Source organism: Giraffa tippelskirchi, chromosome 5 (assembly GCF_054371585.1).
Source record: "Giraffa tippelskirchi isolate mGirTip1 chromosome 5, T2T-mGirTip1v1.2.pri, whole genome shotgun sequence".
Classification (NCBI taxonomy): Eukaryota; Metazoa; Chordata; class Mammalia; order Artiodactyla; family Giraffidae; genus Giraffa; species Giraffa tippelskirchi.
In genome coordinates, this window is record NC_137279.1 from 36,489,247 (window position 1) to 36,507,125 (window position 17,879).

The following is a 17,879-nucleotide window of genomic DNA, read 5'->3' on the forward strand; positions in this document are numbered from 1 at the left end:
CAGATACCTGGAGTGGGCACTGATTTTGGACCACTGAAGTACCTGCCAAGCAAAATTTGAAAAAATTCAGAAAGCAGCAGGGGCTGATCACAGTGGAAAATATGGTCCTCAGGACCCCCCTAACCAAAGAGAGAGAAGTCAGGCAGCACTGCATACACATCTGTGGAAGCAGAGATGCACATGTATGGGTGGGGTGCTCCCCTGGAGCTCCAGTGGCTGAGCAAGGGGGCCTGGGGACAGTAACAGGACACAGTAACACTCATTCCTTCACTCTCTTCCCTTGGCCCCTGAAAATAAAAACAACAGATGCCAAGCTGTTCACTACAGCAGGTGGGTGACAGAAGGGCCAGGGCAGACCAGGGGCCAGGTGACCGAGAAGCCTCAGCTCCCAGAGATAGGCTGCAGACAGCACCTTCCACCCTGGGGTCCCACTGATGAGTCACAACCCACACTAGGGGCCCATGTAGGGAGAGGGAAGATGGTCCAACAAGACAGGAGGTCTTAAGCCAACACGCAACTCAGCCCAGTTTGCCAGGTTCAGGCCCTCCTGCCCAGAGTGTGAATTTGGGGAGCCAGGTTCAAATGGGACAGACTCCTCATGTGGACAGAAAACCCAAGGAGCTCTCTGCCTGCTGACCTGGGCCCACCTGCCCTTGCCTGAGCCAGGCCCTTCATCCCCACCTCCCTATCCCCCACTCCCACCCCCAGGGCCTTCAGGGCTCCACCCACACTCGGGAAGGGTTTTCTGTTTATTAGTTGGTGTTGTTTTTTTCCTCCCCACCCCCTCATTTGTGGCTTATCAATGATGCAAGAGGAATAACACCAATTTCCTTAGGCTGTGTAATCCCCAAATCAGATTGGGGGGATTGCGAAAGGTGAGGTGACCTTGTACCGGGCTCTTGGAATGCCACCCAGTCTCGCCGCCCGCCCTCGCGTTCCCAGGACATATTTAGACAGATAATGCTAATTGTACTTGACACGTCCTCCTAAGGAGGGCTGGGTCCTCAGCCAGCTTTCGCTGCCTTTTCTGGGCTGCCTAGGCAGAGGGTGTCCACTGGGGCGGAGCCCACCCTGCTGGACACAGGGCTTTCTGGCGGGCACTGAGCAGCTGGGGCAGCGGTGGGTGGTGTTGTTCACAGACCGCTGAAGCCCATCTGACCGAGATGGTGAGAAGCGAGGATTCTGCATAGAGCTGGGCGGAGAGAGATAGGGGGCAGCAGAGAGGAAAGGGGAGCCCTGCTGAGATGGATGATGGGGCAGAGGTCAGCAGAGTGGAAAACAGAAGCAGTCGGAGAGGAGAGCTGAATGAAGTGGAGGCCAAGCGGGGCTGGGCTGCCAGGCAAAGGATGGAGACCTTGAGCCTCCGCTGAGAAGCACTGGGCGGGTTTGGCTGTCAGAGCTCACATCCCAGCCAGCCAGCCAGGGACCTGGCAGGGCGTCGTTGTTGTCCGGTCCATCCCACACCCGCCTGCCTGAAATCTCTCAAGGCGCCCCGGCCAGCCTCCCTTGAACCCCCAAAGCCCCCCAACTCCACAACTCCAGTATCTCCCTTCTACCACCTTTTTCTCCCCTCCCATCCTCCCCGGCAACTGTGCATTTATTAATTCATGAGGCACTAATTAGTTCTTTGTTTAATTTTGTGTTAAACAGACTGACCGGAATGATAACGACTTGCAGCGCAGTGTTGCCGTCCCCAACCACCCCTGTTTTCTGACAACAAGGGAGTGCGGGAGACCGGAGCGCTGAACCCAAATCCCTCAGCAGTTGCACTTCATTAAGTCAAAATGTGACAAGAAGCTTAGAGAGCAACTTGCAGATCTGATCACACAGAACAATCGGGGAGGAAACTTTCCAGGAGTTGGTTGAGGATGGTGGAGAGAAGGGGAGGGGCCAAGGCGCTTACCATGCGGGGACCAGGATGAGAACTGGAGTCCTGTCCCTCCCCTGCCCCTGGGGCAAGGGCCTCTCTGATTGGAGCATGGAGGCTGTCTCCGGGTGGGATCTGGGACACTCAGTGGATCCTGGAACCCCGGAGGAGAAGGACCTGAGAAGTTCAACTTTATCTCTCTCTCTTGCCTGGGCCTCTTCTCCCGTTTCTCTATGCCTCTCACTACTCCTGAAGTTTGCTTCTGGCTTGTGTGAGTGAGTGACTGGGCACACCCTGGGCTTGGTGGAGAATCAGAAAGCTGCTATAGTTAAAGGATTCTGCAAGGCCGGGGGGAGGTACAGAGTAGGAAAACACAGAGCAGAAGAGGAGCCCCCACACTTAGGAAGGTTGAATAAGTGCAACCCTTCTAAGCTAAGCAAGAGAAGTAACACGCTCAGGGATGCTGGCCACTTTCTCTACCGCTATCCATCCACCCATCTATCCATCCATCCACCCATCCGCTCATCCATGCACTCATCCAATGTTCTTTAACTCAAGTATTTCGACCAGCAAACCGAGGATCAAGAGGTTGAGCTCTGTGCAGAGGTACAGGGCAAATCAGAAACAGAACCGGGTCTATTTGGCTTCTGGTCTGTGGTAGATGACTGTAGACCAGCAGCTGAGCTAACAGTGACAACAAGCCTTGTTACTTGCTCCCTCCTGTCCATGTGAAAGAGCAAAATCTTGGCCCAGACCTATCGAGCTTCTAATCCCATAGAGCTACAGGGAAGGATCAGAATGAAGCCCTGTTCTCGTCTAAAGACCCTCCTTTTACCTGACCTTAACCTCAGAAGATGTGGACAATGCCTAACATGAATGAGAACATGGAAGGGGACACGAGGAGGAGAAAGAGAACAAAAGCACACAGAGGAAGTTGACAAACGTGAGCCTAGATTGTATGTGAAGATCCTCTTGCCTTCTTCCCATTGGCCACTGCGCCAGCCCAGGTGTGGCCTCACTCATCCGTTGAGAGCCCGCTTGGCCAGCTCGCAGGCCCAGGCAGAGTCTGGAGGTCAGCCTTTCCTTTGCCCTCCCCTGACCAGTTGGGAAGTGCAGTGGTCTCTTGCCCGAGCCTGGCAGCCCTGAGCTGGCTTCTGTTAATTTGCCGTCAGGCTGCCTAAGCAAACCAATTAAAACTAATCATTAATTATAAAAGAGAGCAAGAAGAGTAGAAGACAGGGGAGAGGGTAAAAGAGTGAGGTGGGAAGGAGGCGAGGGCAAGTGGGGCGGACAGACAAGGCGCAGAGGGCCTGCAGGAGCTCGCCACGGGGACCGTGGGCCTGGGAGCCGGAAGGGACCAGAGGCCCAGGGGGTGCTGGAGCGGAGGGAGGGCGGGAAGGGAGTCAGAGATGGTGGGTAGGGGGCTGCCACAGGCCAGGGGTGGAAGGAAAGGCCGGAGAGCAGGGGGGAGGGGAGGGAAGGGTGAAGAAGCTGCAGTGACCAGCGTACCAGGACCCGAAGAGGCCTCATCCGCCTGCAGTCAGTCCCCTCTGGCTGGAGCCGCCGACCCTCTGGGACTTGGCTTCGGAGCATCTCACCCCCAGTTCCCCGGCTTGATATTTATGGGCCAGGCTCCCGGCCCTGCCGCCCCTACCTGCTCCCCAGCCCTCTCAGGCCACGAGGGGCGGCCCGGGGCAGCTGTCGGCCCATCTACCCGCCCCCCACCCCCAAATCCCCATGCTGCCTCCTGCCCCCTCCCACACCCGCACACATCCCCCTCCCCGGCCAGGCCCTTTCACAGGGCTGAGGCCGTGTCATAGGCAGCTTGAGGAGGGGGGCAGCGCAGACAACAAGGGGCAGTGTCATGGAAACGGGCACTTTCCCCAAGAAATATTCTGTTTGGCCTCCTTCCTGCATTGAGGAGCTGTCAGGAGCCTGAGTGAGAGCCACACCACCCTGGGACCAGGCGTGACAAAACCTATTTTCTGCCTCAAATTTGATTGATTAAAAAACTTTTTAGGAAAACCATGTTAAAAGAGTGAAAGAGAGAGGGAGAAGGAGAAAGAGAGAACGAGAGGGAGAACGAGGAACCAGGGGGAAGGAGAGAAAGTGGATGGCAGAGCTGCTGGGCGCAGGCCACAGGCAGGACCTGAGCGGTTGCCCGGCCATGACACCTGGGCAGGCATGTCAGCGGGATGGCCGCCACACAACCAGGCAAAGCGGAAAGGTCAAAGGAAGCTCCAAGCTTTTACACAGTGGTTAGCGGGACCATGGTGGGTGCTGAGGGCCCGCACAATCCAGCAGGTGCCGGACCCAGATGAGGCGGTGGCCGGGGTGGATTGTCCATCCCGTTTAGAGAAAAGAGCCCTGCACTCTGAGGCTGGCCCGAGGCAGGTGGGGGTCAGTGCCAGGCCTGTGGTTTGGCTCTGGAGGCGAGTGGGGTTTTGCAAACAGCTGGGCTGGGATTTGGCCAGAATCCTGAAAAATCTGCACTGGGTCAAGAGGAAGGGTCTAGGAGTCTGGGGCCAGGAAGGTATTTTCCCACCTTGTTCTCAAGAAAATCCCGGCTCAGTAGGTACCCAGCTGACCCACCCGTCCTGCAGGGGCCGAAGCTGCTGCAGGTTCAGCACCCCTCACCTGCCCTCTGGGTTGCATGTCTTCCCTCCCCAGGCCCTTGGCTCCTTTGCTGGATGCTTCCCTCTGTGGTCCTCACGCCAGGCTCGCCCTCCCTTTTCCTGTCTCAGAAGCTAAGACAGGCCTGCCACAGGCTTGGACTGTGAGGGGAGGCCATGCCTTTCTCTCTAGGGCTGCAGGAGAAGGGCCAGACTACTCCTCCTCCTGAGCCCTCAGAAGCCCCACCTGATCACTCCAGGCAGAGGTGGCTCAGATCTTCCTGGCGTCCATGCTCTCCCCAAGAAGAGCAGCCCAAGTGGGTGGCTGGGTTTTTGTTCTCCCCTGTCCGAGGACCTCAAAGGTTTAGTTGAAGAACGGATCTGGCAAAGCTGTCAGCAAGAAGGCTTCTCCCAGGTGCTGGGAGGGGTGCTCAGCAGCACCCAATGTGGTCTCTGCAGCTCAGGGCTCAATGTGGGTGAGGCAGTGCCTCCTTGGACAGACAGTGCATTCTACCAGACAGATGCCCAGATGGAAAACACCTGCTCTGGGCCCTGCCCAGCCCTCCTCCAGGGCATTGACTTAGATCTCTGCCCGTCCCTACTCCACAATAATCATCAGATATTCATTGAGTACGTCCTGTGCTCGTGACACTGTGCTAGCCCTAAGGAAGGTAAAATACGCCACTTACATGAGCAACAGTAGAGTAGGTAAGACCCGATTCTGAATCCTGATTCTGTCACCCTCCGTGGTGTCTGCTGGGGCAGGCAGGCTGCTTAAGCTCTCATGGCCTCAGCTTCTTCAACTGAAGAGGTGGAGGGTATGAGCCCCCACCTCAAAGACAGTTCATTCAGTAATATTTCTTGAGCACCTACTATATGTTGAGTACTCCCCTAGACCTGGAGAACACTGGTAACCAAAGACAGTCCTCACAGAGCTCCCATTCTGCGGTTCTTGTGAACACTCTGAAATAACACACTGCACTGTGGTCTGGCACATAGTACATGCTCAACAAATATTACCTGTTATTAGCTTTCAGGAGCCTTGCCTTTAAGAAGCAGGGGAAAGGTCTAGGAATTTCACTCCTAGGTATGTACTTGAAAGAATGGAAAACAGGGACTCAAACAAAAATTGTACACCAATGGTCATAGAGCATCCATTCACAATAGCCAAAAGGTGAACCCAACACAGACGTCCATCAACAGATGAGTGGATAAACAACATGGGGTCACCCACACAATGGAATATTATTCAGCCATGAAAAGGAATGGAATTCTCATACAGGCCATTACAAAGAATGAACCTTGAAAACATTATGCTAGGTGAAAGAAGGCAGACACAAAACACCACACACTATATGGTCCCTTTTACATGAAATATTCAGAATAGGCAAAAAAAGAGAGACAGAGAACAGATTAGTGGTTGTCAGGGGCAGGGAGAAGGGAGAAACAGGGAGGGACTTCTAATGGGTGTAGAGTTTCTGTTTGGGGTGATGAAAACTTTCTGGAATGAGATATTGGTCATGGTTCCACAACACTGTAGATGACGGAATGCCACTGAATTGTACAGTTTAAAAGGGTTACAACAGTAAATTTTATACTATGTGCATTTTACCACAATATAGAGAAATGCTATAGCTGAAGAAGGAGAAGGAGGAAGAGACGAAGAATGAGGGACTTCCCTGGCGGTTTAGTGGTTAGGACTCTGCACTTCCACTGCAGGCGGCACGGGTTGCATCCTTGATTAAGGAGCTAAGGTCGTACATGCCGTGTGGTGTGGCAAAAAGAAAAAATAAATACATTTTTAAAAAAAAGAAAAGAGGGAGCCCCATCTAGGAGAGGAGAAGGCTATTCCCACATGGTGGCTTGGCATGGATATTAGACAAGCCAAGCAAGGGGACGGAAGGTGAATTATCCTTCTTTCAGATAGGTCCCCTCTCCCTCTTGTCTTCAAGGACATCGTGCACTCCTGCCCCAGGTGTTCCCAGGCCTCACAGGTGCGCTGATGGGATAAACAACATGGGAAGGCTAGGGTGGCTCCAGAGATCGGAGGACACGTCCCTCAAGAGCCTACAGTCCAGTCTCTCTAGCACTACTGACCGTCTGTGCACACGTGGTCTGGCTCCTCTCACACGTGGATCTCAACGCACACAGCCTACTCCATCCCTCTCTCTGCCAGGCTCCCCAGATAACACTTGCTGCTGCCCAGCATCTTAGTGCAACATGCTGCCCTCCACATGAGGAAAGAGGGTCTGAGTCAATAGCTTCCCCACCCCTCAGGGCTCCAAGGCTCCCTGAGGATCAGGAGTTCCACCTTTCAGGAAAAGCCAAGGATAACCAGGGAGCTAGGCCCTTGAGACAGCCCCCCTCGCCCCAACCAGCCCTCAGCCCACCCTCCTGGCTGCTCCCGAATGTGTGTGCACACAGAAACCCCTGTCTTGGCCCGGGAACTGTCAGGAGATCAACAAACAAAAGCTGCTTCTTGACAGGGAGTCATTTATATTTTAGCTTCGTTCCATTATCCTAACGAATCCTTCATCAGCAGATGCAATATTAACAGCAGAAAATCAGCTCATTACATCCGAGGGGATTTCATCAAGACGGCAATCATGTATGCAGCTCCCCAAGCCTTCAAGAGGCCAGTGTGGCTGTTATTTATTTATTTTGTTACTTATTTATTTAATTTTTGGGGTTCTTTCCACATAATTGCACCGCATCTCAGATCTTTAATAAATAATTTGTAGGTCCTGAACTGCACACAGCTTTGCTCTCTGCCACGAGAGCCTGCATTAGCCAAAATATTTACCAATATTTGAAAGTCATTAGGATCAGGAGGGAAGTGGGGAGGGACCGCTCTGTTCTTCTAGAAGCGGCCTGCTCTGTGGCTGCAGGGCTGGGCCCTCATTCCGGTCCTCCACGCCCGTCTCCTAGAATGAGGGTCTGGCTTGCCCGGCTCACTGAGTTTGAGCAGGGGATTCCCTGGAGCTTCTAGAGAGCAAGGTGGCCATCTCCAGGGGTTCCTGTGGGCTGCTCATGGCTGAGGAGCCTGGCTGCTGGAAAGGACCTTCTTGGTGCAGAGGCAAGAGGCTGGAGCCCTCTGTCGGGGTGACACTGCCAGGGTTCGCCTGGCCAGTGAACAAAGGCTGAACGTCATTTCTGAGGGAAGCCCTCCTTGTGCTCCAGCCCTGGCTCTGCTGCAGCTGAGCGTGAAGAAAAGTCTGACCTGAGAATCCCCTGTGGGCCAATGGTTGGGACTCACTGCTGTATGCCCACGTTCAATCCCCGGTTAGGAAACTAGGATTCCACAAGCCATGCAGCATGGCCAAAAAGAGGAAAAAAATTTAAAAAACAGTCTGATCCATTCCTTTTGGCTTCCCAAGGTTATGCCTCCCACTTCAAAGGAAAGAAAAGTTTAGTGGGCCCAGAAGCAGACTTAGTGGGCCCATTCTACAGACGAGAAAACTGAGATTCAACAAACTGAAGCTCTCTTCCCAAGGCAACACAGCTAGGCCCAGAACCAGGATTTGGACTCAGACGTGACCCTGCTAGGCCTCCATTCTTTCCCCTAGTCCATAGCCATCCAATGACATGGCCTGGCCTTCCAAAACGTCCTGGCTCCTACCTACAAGCCTGGAGTGGCTACTCGGGCTGCCGGGCACCCCCTGCCACCACCACTGGGCTGGCCATGCTTTCACAGGTTTTTCCCAGCAGGGGCTGGATTTCTGCCCAGCCAGGAATGTGCTCCCAGGATGTCAATTCTAATCTCCCCAGTGCTCTGACAGAATTAAGCTCCAGTTTGTCCGACAACATCCCAAAGTTTCAGAAATCCAGGGCAGACTCTCTAATCAGGCTTCAGGACAAAGGTCTGGCCTGACCCTGTCACTTCCATTTACTCCTCCTGTCTGTCTCCCAGCCGAGGCCTTTCTGCAGCTTCCCCCACCCTCTGCCCTTCTCTGGCCAGCTCAGCCCCTGCCCTCTCCTCCAAGCTCCCCTGTTTCTCCGCCCTGCACTTCCCCTCTCTGAGCAGCTGGGCTAATCCTGTTGCTCCACTATCTAAAGCGAGGAATTCCTCTGAGACTGACCTGTCACTCAGGACTCGCTAGGCCTGCTGGCCTCACCTTGCCGGGGGTCCCTCTGGTTCACCGCCTCTAGGGAGCGCACAGGCTCGGCCCTCCTTGGCTCTGGAGAGGGTGCGCCTCAGTGCAAAGTTACTCTCAAACTCCGCTGAACCTTGCCAGCAGTCAGCCTGACTTTGGGCTCCCGTAACTGCCCCTGAGGCATCCTTTGGCCTTGCCCAGCCCCTATCCACCGATTCAATGGACATGAATTTGAGCAAACTCTGGGAGACAGTGAAGGACAGGGGAGCCTGGTATGCTGTAGTCCATGGGGTCACAAAGAGTTGAACACACGGCTGAACAACAACAAAGCCTCCATCCTGTCTGAGGGGGCAGCTTGTGGGCTCTGGAAAGCCTTGGCCCCTTAGCCATGCTTGGGGGCCCCTCTGTTGGCAGAGACCTCCCCCCAACCAAGCCTGTAAGCCACCAAGAGGAATGCTGGGATGGGCAGGGCCTGCAGTGAGAGCCCCCAGGCCTGGCTCAGCCAGACTGTGGTGCCACCAGAAAGGGGTGAGGAGCGGGGGAGCTGGGCACCTGGGCCAGGAGAAGCCCCACTGTGCAGCCAGACAGAGGACAGCTCCCCAAGATGCCGGGGATGCAGAGGTGCCTCCTTCTCTGTCACCCACCACACCCAGTACCAAACTTCCCTTTTTCACAGCTCTAGTGTGGACACAGAGCTCTGATACCTGCCTCGATTTCCAGGGAAAATCACACACACAGGCAAGTCAGAGGAAGCAAAGCCTTATGGAGGGGCATCAGTGGGGACCATGAGCTTGAATCTGGTCTGCTCACATCAGAAGACTCCAGGGGGACAGAGGGCACCGGGAGCAGTGTGGACAGTCAAGGGGAAGAGCAAGGGTGGCTGCACTTGAGCCTGTGTTCTGACCAGAGGATCAGGGCACCGGGCTCCCCTGGACAAAGCAGGCGCAGGAAGACACACACAGGGCGAAAGGAGAAGGCTCAAGGTGGAAAACAGGCATGGAAATGTCGCTCTGCTCTTTGACTGACCCTCCGGAGGCATAAGAGATCTAGAGTGGCCGGGGCAGGGGTACCCCGTCAGAGCCACCCAACCTGCAGGGAGCATGGAAAGTGCTGGGATGTGGCAGGCAGGCAGGGTCACTCCAGGCTCCTCAGCCTCCCCTGTGACCTGGGTGGAGACCTTACCCCGGCGGCGTGGAGTCCCGTCCCACCCAGGCTGTCTCACGCCCTCCCCTGCCTGGCTTCCTCGGCCATGGCCACACTGTACGGAGTGGGGATCGCTGGACGAGGGGTGGCTCCTCACTCTCTGACGGTCTGTCCTGCATCCCATCCAGCATCACCATCCCAAGGATGGTCCTGCCCTCACCAGCACAACCAGTGTGTGGCCTGGAGGATTCCCCGAGAGCCCGGGGTAAGGGACAGAAGGAGGGACAGAAGCAAGAGCTAGGCAACACATCTCCATAATCAGCCCTTTCTCTGGAAGAGCAAAAATAATTACTGTATTTTTTTACTTAATAACAGAAAACTCTATGCAAATGAAGGCCACCAGGGGAGAGTGGAAGAAGGCCCACCCATCAGCTCTTTCGAGGAAGTCTCTGCAGTCCCGTGGGCTCCACCCCCGACAAAGTCACAGCCCCACAAAACTCCCAACTTTGCTTTTCTGCCTTTCCTTCTGCCGCATCCTTCCTTTCTTGCTGTGCTGGGTGTTGGTGAGATGGTGGGGTTTTTTTTCTTTTTTGCAATTTATCAGCAGATTGTGTGGAGCTGAGTGGTGTGAGCCTCACCCTGCTAAATAAAGCTTTGGTATTTCTGATAAAGCCATCAAATTCCTTATCACACTGACACAAAGTGCATTTAAAGAGACAGACACCCTGTCCCTCCCTTCCCACCAGCCCCTGCCCCCTCCACTCAGTTCAGATTTCCAGCTGCTCAGGCTCTTGTGGATCAGACACCAAATACGGCTCCTCCGGGAGGATGTGGGAGGTGGGGGAAACCAAGGGGCGCGAGGGCTGCCTGCTCCAACTCCCACCCACCTGTGTCAGAGCGACCGGCACTCTGACCAGGGACTCAGGTCCACAGGGAGTGGCATGTGCTTCCTGTCCCAGCTCTGGAGCCAGAGGGAGCAATCAATAGACACGCCCTGCAATGGTGGGGGATGGGGTGCGGGGGGGTAAGAGGGGGATGGCTTCACGACAGTGTAGTCCTGTGTTAGGACAACACCCAGCAGCTTCTAGAGGAGCCCCCAGTAAACCACCGGGTCCACCAGGCTGCTCAGCCACTGTGCACACATCAGGTGGCCTGAGCCACTGCAGTACCCAAGCGGAGTACAAGGACAGGGCCAAGAGGGGCCAATGATACCCATGAAACACAGGGCTGACCATGTTCCTGTCAGGCTTGACCACGGGTTCAGCAAAGCCCTGATTCCTCACACAGCCCTGCAAGGCGGTGGAAGTATCACCCCATTAGGGTATTACTCGCTCAGTCATGCCCGACTCTTTGCGACCCCATGCACTATAGCCTGCCAGGCTCCTCTGTCCATGGAGTTCTCCATGGCAAGAATACTGGAGTGGGTTGCCATTCCCTTCTTCAGGGAATCTTCCTGACCCAGGGATTGAACCCGGGTCTCCTGCATTGCAGGCAGATTCTTTACCATCTGAGCCACCAGGGAAGCTGGCAGAACTATCACCCCATTTGATAGATGAGGAAATTGAGGCCGGCCTGAGGCCTCAGAGCCAGTGGCAGGCCCAGCTGCAGCTCCAGCCGAGGCCAGCCAACAGCTCTGCCAAACGAAAGACTCTTTACTTAATCGATTTGCAGAGTTCACGCCCACCTCCCCATTTACGATCCCACCAAGACAGGCCTTCCCGTGTCCCAGTGCCCCCCTTCCACCTCCCTGGCCCTAGCTCGTCAGCCCAGGCCCTGCGCCCACACACAGCCTGTTGGTTGAGGAATCAAATTTATTATTTTTAATTATTTTGATTTATCAAAGCAGCAGCTACAATCATATTAAACCAACTTGGCTTCTTGGCATTGAACAGATACAGCTGCCGCCGGACTCCCCCACATTCTATAAAACGCCCAGGCTGTCCGTGTGCTCCCCAAGGAGGGCACCCAGGGCCCCTTCTCTAAGAACCCCGAATTTGAACACCACCAGGCCTCCCCTGTGCCCGGCCAGAAGTACAGGCAAAGATGCCGAGGGCCAGAGAATGGGAAAGGAGCATGCTGGGGCTGAGCTGCCAGGTGCTTTGGGACATAGTCACCTCCATCCCTCAGCCTGGAGACCCTTCCAGAGTCTTGACCCACTGGGGAATCATAAACCCCTCAGCTGGCATTTGTGGGTGCTATTATCACTAGTGGTAAAGAATCCTGCCAATGCAGGAGATGCAAGAGATGCAGGTTCGATCCCTGGATCAGAAAAATCTCCTGGAGAAGGAAATGGCAACCCACCCCAGTATTCTTGCCTGGGAAATCTCATGGACAGAGGTGCCTGGCGACAGTCTATGGGGTTGCAAAGAGTTGGACATGACTGAGCACAGCTATTTGAATTTTTGAATATAATTATGTCTCAGGCCTGCATCGGGGCACTCAACAGAGATGAACCAGACTGTTCCTCAGCCCCTGCCCATAGGAGGAATGATGGCCCCCTTTTTGCAAGGGAAGAAACTGAGATTCACAGAAGAAAGGTGATCTGCCTGGGGTGCATAGCTCTTGAATACAGCCAGGCTGGAATCCAAACTGATTCTTTTGAATGAAAAACCCTCACTCGACAAGAACTGTCTGCCTTCTCCTTAATCTGGGAGCAGTGCTCCTGCCCCAGTGCCATAGCCAGTGGAAGAAGGTGGCAGAAGAGAGAGGACTTGAAGTTCAAGGTGATGGCCCTGTGGGGCAGCAGCAGCATCAAAACAATTGGTTCTCAAGAGAGGCCCAAGCCCACCCCAGGGCATGAAGAGGGGGTGGCCTACCTGAAGGGCACAGGTGGGGGTGGTGCACAGGTGAGCAGATGTACCACTCAGCCAGGGAGCCAGGCCATGCCTTGGGGCACAGCCCAACCCCTGTGCATCCAGGAGCCAGCCTGTGCACTGCAAGGCAAGACCCAGCATTAGAACCAAATTTCTTGGCCCAACTTGGCACACAAAGAGCATGAGCGAATGATTCTGGCAGGCCTGAAACAGGCACCTCCAGGGTCCAAAGGCCCACAGAGCACACTGGAGTCAGCTCTCTGCCTCTCATTGTTGTTTAGTTGCTAAGCTGTGTTTGACTCTTTTGAGACCCCATGGACTGTACCCCACCAGGCTCCTTTGTCCGTGGGATTTTCCAGGCAAGAATACTGGAGTGGGGCCATTTCCTCCTCCAGGGGATCTTCCCAATCCAGGGATCAAACCTGCATCTCCTGTGTTGCAGGCAGCTTCTTTACCAGGGGTCACCAGGGAAGCCCTCTCTGCCCCTCAAGGGAAGGCAAATCAGGCAAGAATACTGGAGTGGGGCCATTTCCTCCTCCAGGGGATCTTCCCAATCCAGGGATCAAACCTGCATCTCCTGTGTTGCAGGCAGCTTCTTTACCAGGGGTCACCAGGGAAGCCCTCTCTGCCCCTCAAGGGAAGGCAAATCTTGGGAACATGGGCAGGGCTTCCGGTGGGGTGACAGGAGGCAGCAGTGCAGAGACAGAGTCTCCACACCAGTCCTCTGACTTCATGCCCTGGAATTATAGTTGGCTGCTGCCAAACCAGGAACCAGACTCCCACTGGTCCCCACGGCCCAGAGGACCCCCCACCCCAAGTCCAGTGTGAAGAGCTTGGCTCTGGCTGAACCGCAGTGGGTATTGAAGGGCATGTTATCTGGCTTCTCTGAGGTTGAGTTTCCTGATTCGTCAAATGTGCGCCCCTCTCAGAGAGAATCTGCCTGCCAATGCACGAGATGCAAGAGACTTGGGTTCAATCGCTGGGTCGGGAAGATCCTCTGGAGTAGGAAATGGCAACCTACTCCAATATACTTGCCTGGAAAATTCCACGGACAAAGGAGCCTGGTGGGGTACAGTCCATGGGTCGCAAAGAGTCAGACATGACTGACCACCACTCACTCACTCCCAGTGCTGCTCTCAGAGGGCTGTGGTGGGGATTCCAGGACACGATGAGTGCAAAGCTCTTACAAAGCCTCTACACATTTTCTGTGTGCAAAAAGTGATGGCAATTGTCATCATCATCGTCATCATCGTCATCACCTAAACACCTCTCTATCTGGAGTACAGCACTTCGGGTTGTGCCTTTGGAGCTAGGATGGCAGAGAGCCCGGGGGGGCTCAGATATGTCTAGGAGAAGTCTTGCCCATCACCCTTGGTACCGCAGCCAACGAGGACCTAGGGTTTAAGGCAGGAGGAGAAACAGGATGACACGTGGCGGTCACACTTGCCTATCAAAACCCTACATTCACACAGCTTTCCATGGGGACTCATGCCCTAATATGGACCCAGCAGCTTTCTGGGTTATTTCGAGTGTGTGTGATAATGACTCCAGGCTTTGCGTCTGCTGCCCCCAGACAACTTTCCATTTGGGGAGAGGGATGATGGCTGGCAGAGAATGAGAAGGGCACAGGGAAGCTGAAGGTCAGAAAGGTTGTAGGAAGTGGACACAGATGGGTAAGCCAAGGGGAGAGGAAGAGCAGGAGCCTGGAGGAGTGGAGGGGTCAAGGTGAGAGGGGAAGGACAGAGAGCTGGGCAAAGCCAGCCAGAGCTCCAAGACACAGGTGGGCACCGGCCCCCTCCCAGCAGGATGGCAGTGGGGCCTGAAGCCTATCTCCTCGCCAAAACGCCAGTGGGGACCCCTTCTATTCAGGGGTCAAGCTGGGCTCCTGGACAACCACTCGATGCCTAGGAGAGCCCCTGACTCTTGGGTTTATTCACATATAAATGATCTTCTGTCCAAGCTGGGCCCATCAACTTCCAGGCTGCATAGGGTTAACTCCAGAGGAGGGGCTGGCTGGCTTTGCCTTCACTCTACCTCAATTTCTACTGCTCCCATCACCTACCTCCCCCACCCCCTGATCTTAGGAAAAAAACCCATCAAAATAACTATTTTATGTCTCCAAATATGCAGATCATTTTCTTTAATGAAAGATGCTTGACGTCTCCGATCCAATTAATATGCAAATGCAGGAGAGGATTTATTTGTGACATTCTGTCTGGGTGAGAGAAAACAAAAAAGGCCTGTTAACCAAAACACTAATTGCTGTGACTGATTGTCACATATCATCATTTTCATAGGATCTCCTCCATTCCCAGCTCTCAGGGAGCTTGAAACCAGGACTCATCCACGAGGCATCAAGGAGAAACAGGGCAACCGGCTACCTGTGGGCAAGGCCCCTCCCATCAGAGCTGTGTCTGGGGCCAATGAGGGCGGAGGCTCAGACTAGTTCTGGCCCCATGGGGGCGGTCCCGATCTTCTACAGAACTTGCCGGTTCATCTTCCTTCCTGCAGCGCACTTCACCACTTAGATGCTGATGTCCAGACCGGAAGAGAAGAGGTCTGATCTCGACTGGATCTGATAGGCGTGGGGAGGCCTCAGCCCATAAACCTTCCTGCTCTGCTCCAGGTCAACTGCTTTTTCGCCACCTCCTCCTACCCACTAGAAGGTGGAGGCCGGCCAGTGTTCCAAGGAGAGAAAGCCTATTAGGGTCCTGTTGGTTACCGCCCTCCACTGCCTCTTCTCTTGCTTCTCCTGCTCTTTCACCTTGAGGTCCTTGCAGCACTTGTGGAGAGAAGTCACCTGGGGAAACTGACGCATGGCGTCAGTGTGGCATCTTCTTAAGACACATGGACACGGTTGAGCAAACTCTGGGAGGTCCTGATGCAGGACAGGGAAGTCTGGTGTGCTGCGATCCGTGGGGTCACAGAGTGTCAGACACGACTGAGCGACTGAACAACAACAAGGGGCCCACGCAACTAGGTATCATGTCACCCCTTCTCCCCTGACTGCACTGAAGGGGGTGGGTCAGCTGTCACAGCCTCATCTCCCCTGAGCAGCTCTGACCCCTCAGTAGGACTATGAGGCCTCCTTTGGGGAGACCAGGGAGGGGAATGACTGTTGATGGATATCCTTGTTTACAAAGGCCACGGAGGGGGACTGGAAAAGACCCGTTTTGCTTAAGTTACTGGGTAAAGGACAAGAGGGTTCTGGGTGCTACCCAGTCCACACTCAAGGCCAAGGGGCAGAAGAAGATTCGCCAAAGCAGCTTCTTTCCCACACGGGCCAGTGGACAAGTGAAGACTAGAAGGCAAGACTCTGGTCTCCAGTAACTTAGAAGGCTGATTCCTGAGCACTCGAGCATGAACATTCTGGGTGCTCAAAGAAGGCCTCTCTACCTTCCCGTCTCCCCTGTGGGACTCCCCAGAAATTCTGAGGACACTGAAAACTGGGGACTGGGGAACCAGTGTGGCAAGGCCAAGGAGCCATGGGGGTCCCAGAGCCCCTCTGTGGGTGCTGGGCCCAGCTGAGGGTACAGTGAGGGCTCTGCATCTTCCAGGAAAAGTCACTGGAGGTCAGTGAAGCAACAGTGATCTACTGAACACCAATGCATACCAGCCCAAGGGTCAGAGGTCACCCCCAGCAGGGCCACAGTGGTGGCAGGAAGGTGGCTGCCTTCCACTGACCCCCATCTCAGCTGTTCCCATCTCCTGCCCTGGCCCAGCCGCTTCCCTCTGGCAACTCCGCCAGGGCCTCCAGGGAGAGCTGGCGCCAGGGCAGCACGGGGCAGACACTCTCCCCCCAAAAGGCCTGCCCCCGCACCCCTCGAACAGGCTCAACAGGATGCCATGCGGGGGAGCCTGGAAGCCTTCCGGGAAGAGCACAGCCCTGGCACCAGTCCAGCGGGGAAGAAGGTGAGCCGGTCTGCCACTTGGTCTGCCGCTCACCTGACTCGCGCCCACAATGGCTGAGCACCAATGGGGTGTGCGTGGGTGCAGACGGAAGGCAAGCATCATGGCGCCAGGGGCCCAAGGGGGAAGGGCGGGCGGCTGGGGAGTGGCAGCCGGTTGGCTGGTCAGCTGAATGGAGCTCAGCTGTAAGCGCCAGGGGTGAAGGCCCCATCCCCAGGGAGGGACCCGAAGAAGAGTCCTTGGGGAACACTGATCCTGTCTTAGGTGGCCCGGAAGCACCCATGTTCCCCGGCCTTCCCCACCACCGTTAGCCATTGAGAGCAGACAAGCCTCGCTCCTGCTTAACTTGTGTCCACTCGCAGACACTCACAAGCACAACCTGGGGCACTAGGGCTCAGGAACCATTGATATGGCCTCACTGTGCTGAGTCTGAACCCCTTTAAAACCAACCCATCTGTACATAAACCTCTCATAAAACAAAGGAGTAAGTGGCTGTCACTGTGAGCAGTCTGTTTATTAAAGATGCCTGTCCCCTACCCCATGGCCTCTCACTTACCCTAAGAGCAGCACATGGAGACCCAGGCTATGGAAGGCGGGATGAGCAAGGTCTGGTTGGGTGAGACCAGCTTCCTAGCACTGGGCAGAGAGGCCCTGCACTTGTCGGGGCCCCTTCATGGCTAAGAGGAGGGGTCCCCAACCTCCTGGCCACAGACCAGTACCTCCTGGTAGATCACCTGTGGCATTAGATTAAAGTGCACAGGACCTCCCTGGTGGCTCAGTAGTAAAGAATCCACCTATCAATGCAACAGACAGGGGTTGGATCCCTGATCCAGGAAGATCACACATTCCAAGGAGTAACTAAGCTCAGGGACCACAACTACTGAACCTGTGCTCTAGAGCCTGGCAGCTGCAACTACTGAAGCCCTCATGCCCTAAAGCCCACACTCCGCAACGAGTAGCCACCACAATGAGAGGCCAGCACACCACAACTAGAAAGTAGTTCCCCACTCACTGCAACTAGAGAAAAAGTCTGAGCAGCAAGAAGACCTAGCAGCATGAAGACCTAGCACAGCCAAAAATAAAGAGATAAAATTGTTTAAAAAAAGAAAAAAGAAAGTGCACAATACACGTAATCCACCCGAATCATCCCCAAACCACTCTGCCCCTGGTCCGCGGAAAAATTGTCTTCCACAAAACCCGTCGCTGGTGCCCAGAAGGTTGGGGACCCCTGGCTTAGAGGGAACACCTGGACCCCAGGGTATCATATTCTAGGCTCCCTACCCCGCTTCGTCTTCCTTGGCTTTTCTTCTCTGAGCTAACGCTCCTCCAAGAACCAGATGCCAAGACAACACATCCCGTTGATGCATTTCCATCTACTTCCCTCCTGCAAACTGGCTGCTCTCATGGTCAGCTTGACTCTGGCCATCTCAGGTGGCGCTGC

General features: G+C 54.8%; 1 protein-coding gene across 1 annotated transcript in view; it reads right to left on the minus strand.

Moving 5' to 3' along the window:
* The window catches only part of CASZ1 (castor zinc finger 1), a 154,931-nt gene that overhangs the window by 68,317 nt on the left and 68,735 nt on the right, over positions 1-17,879 (minus strand). The gene's annotated exons all lie outside the window — the stretch shown is intronic.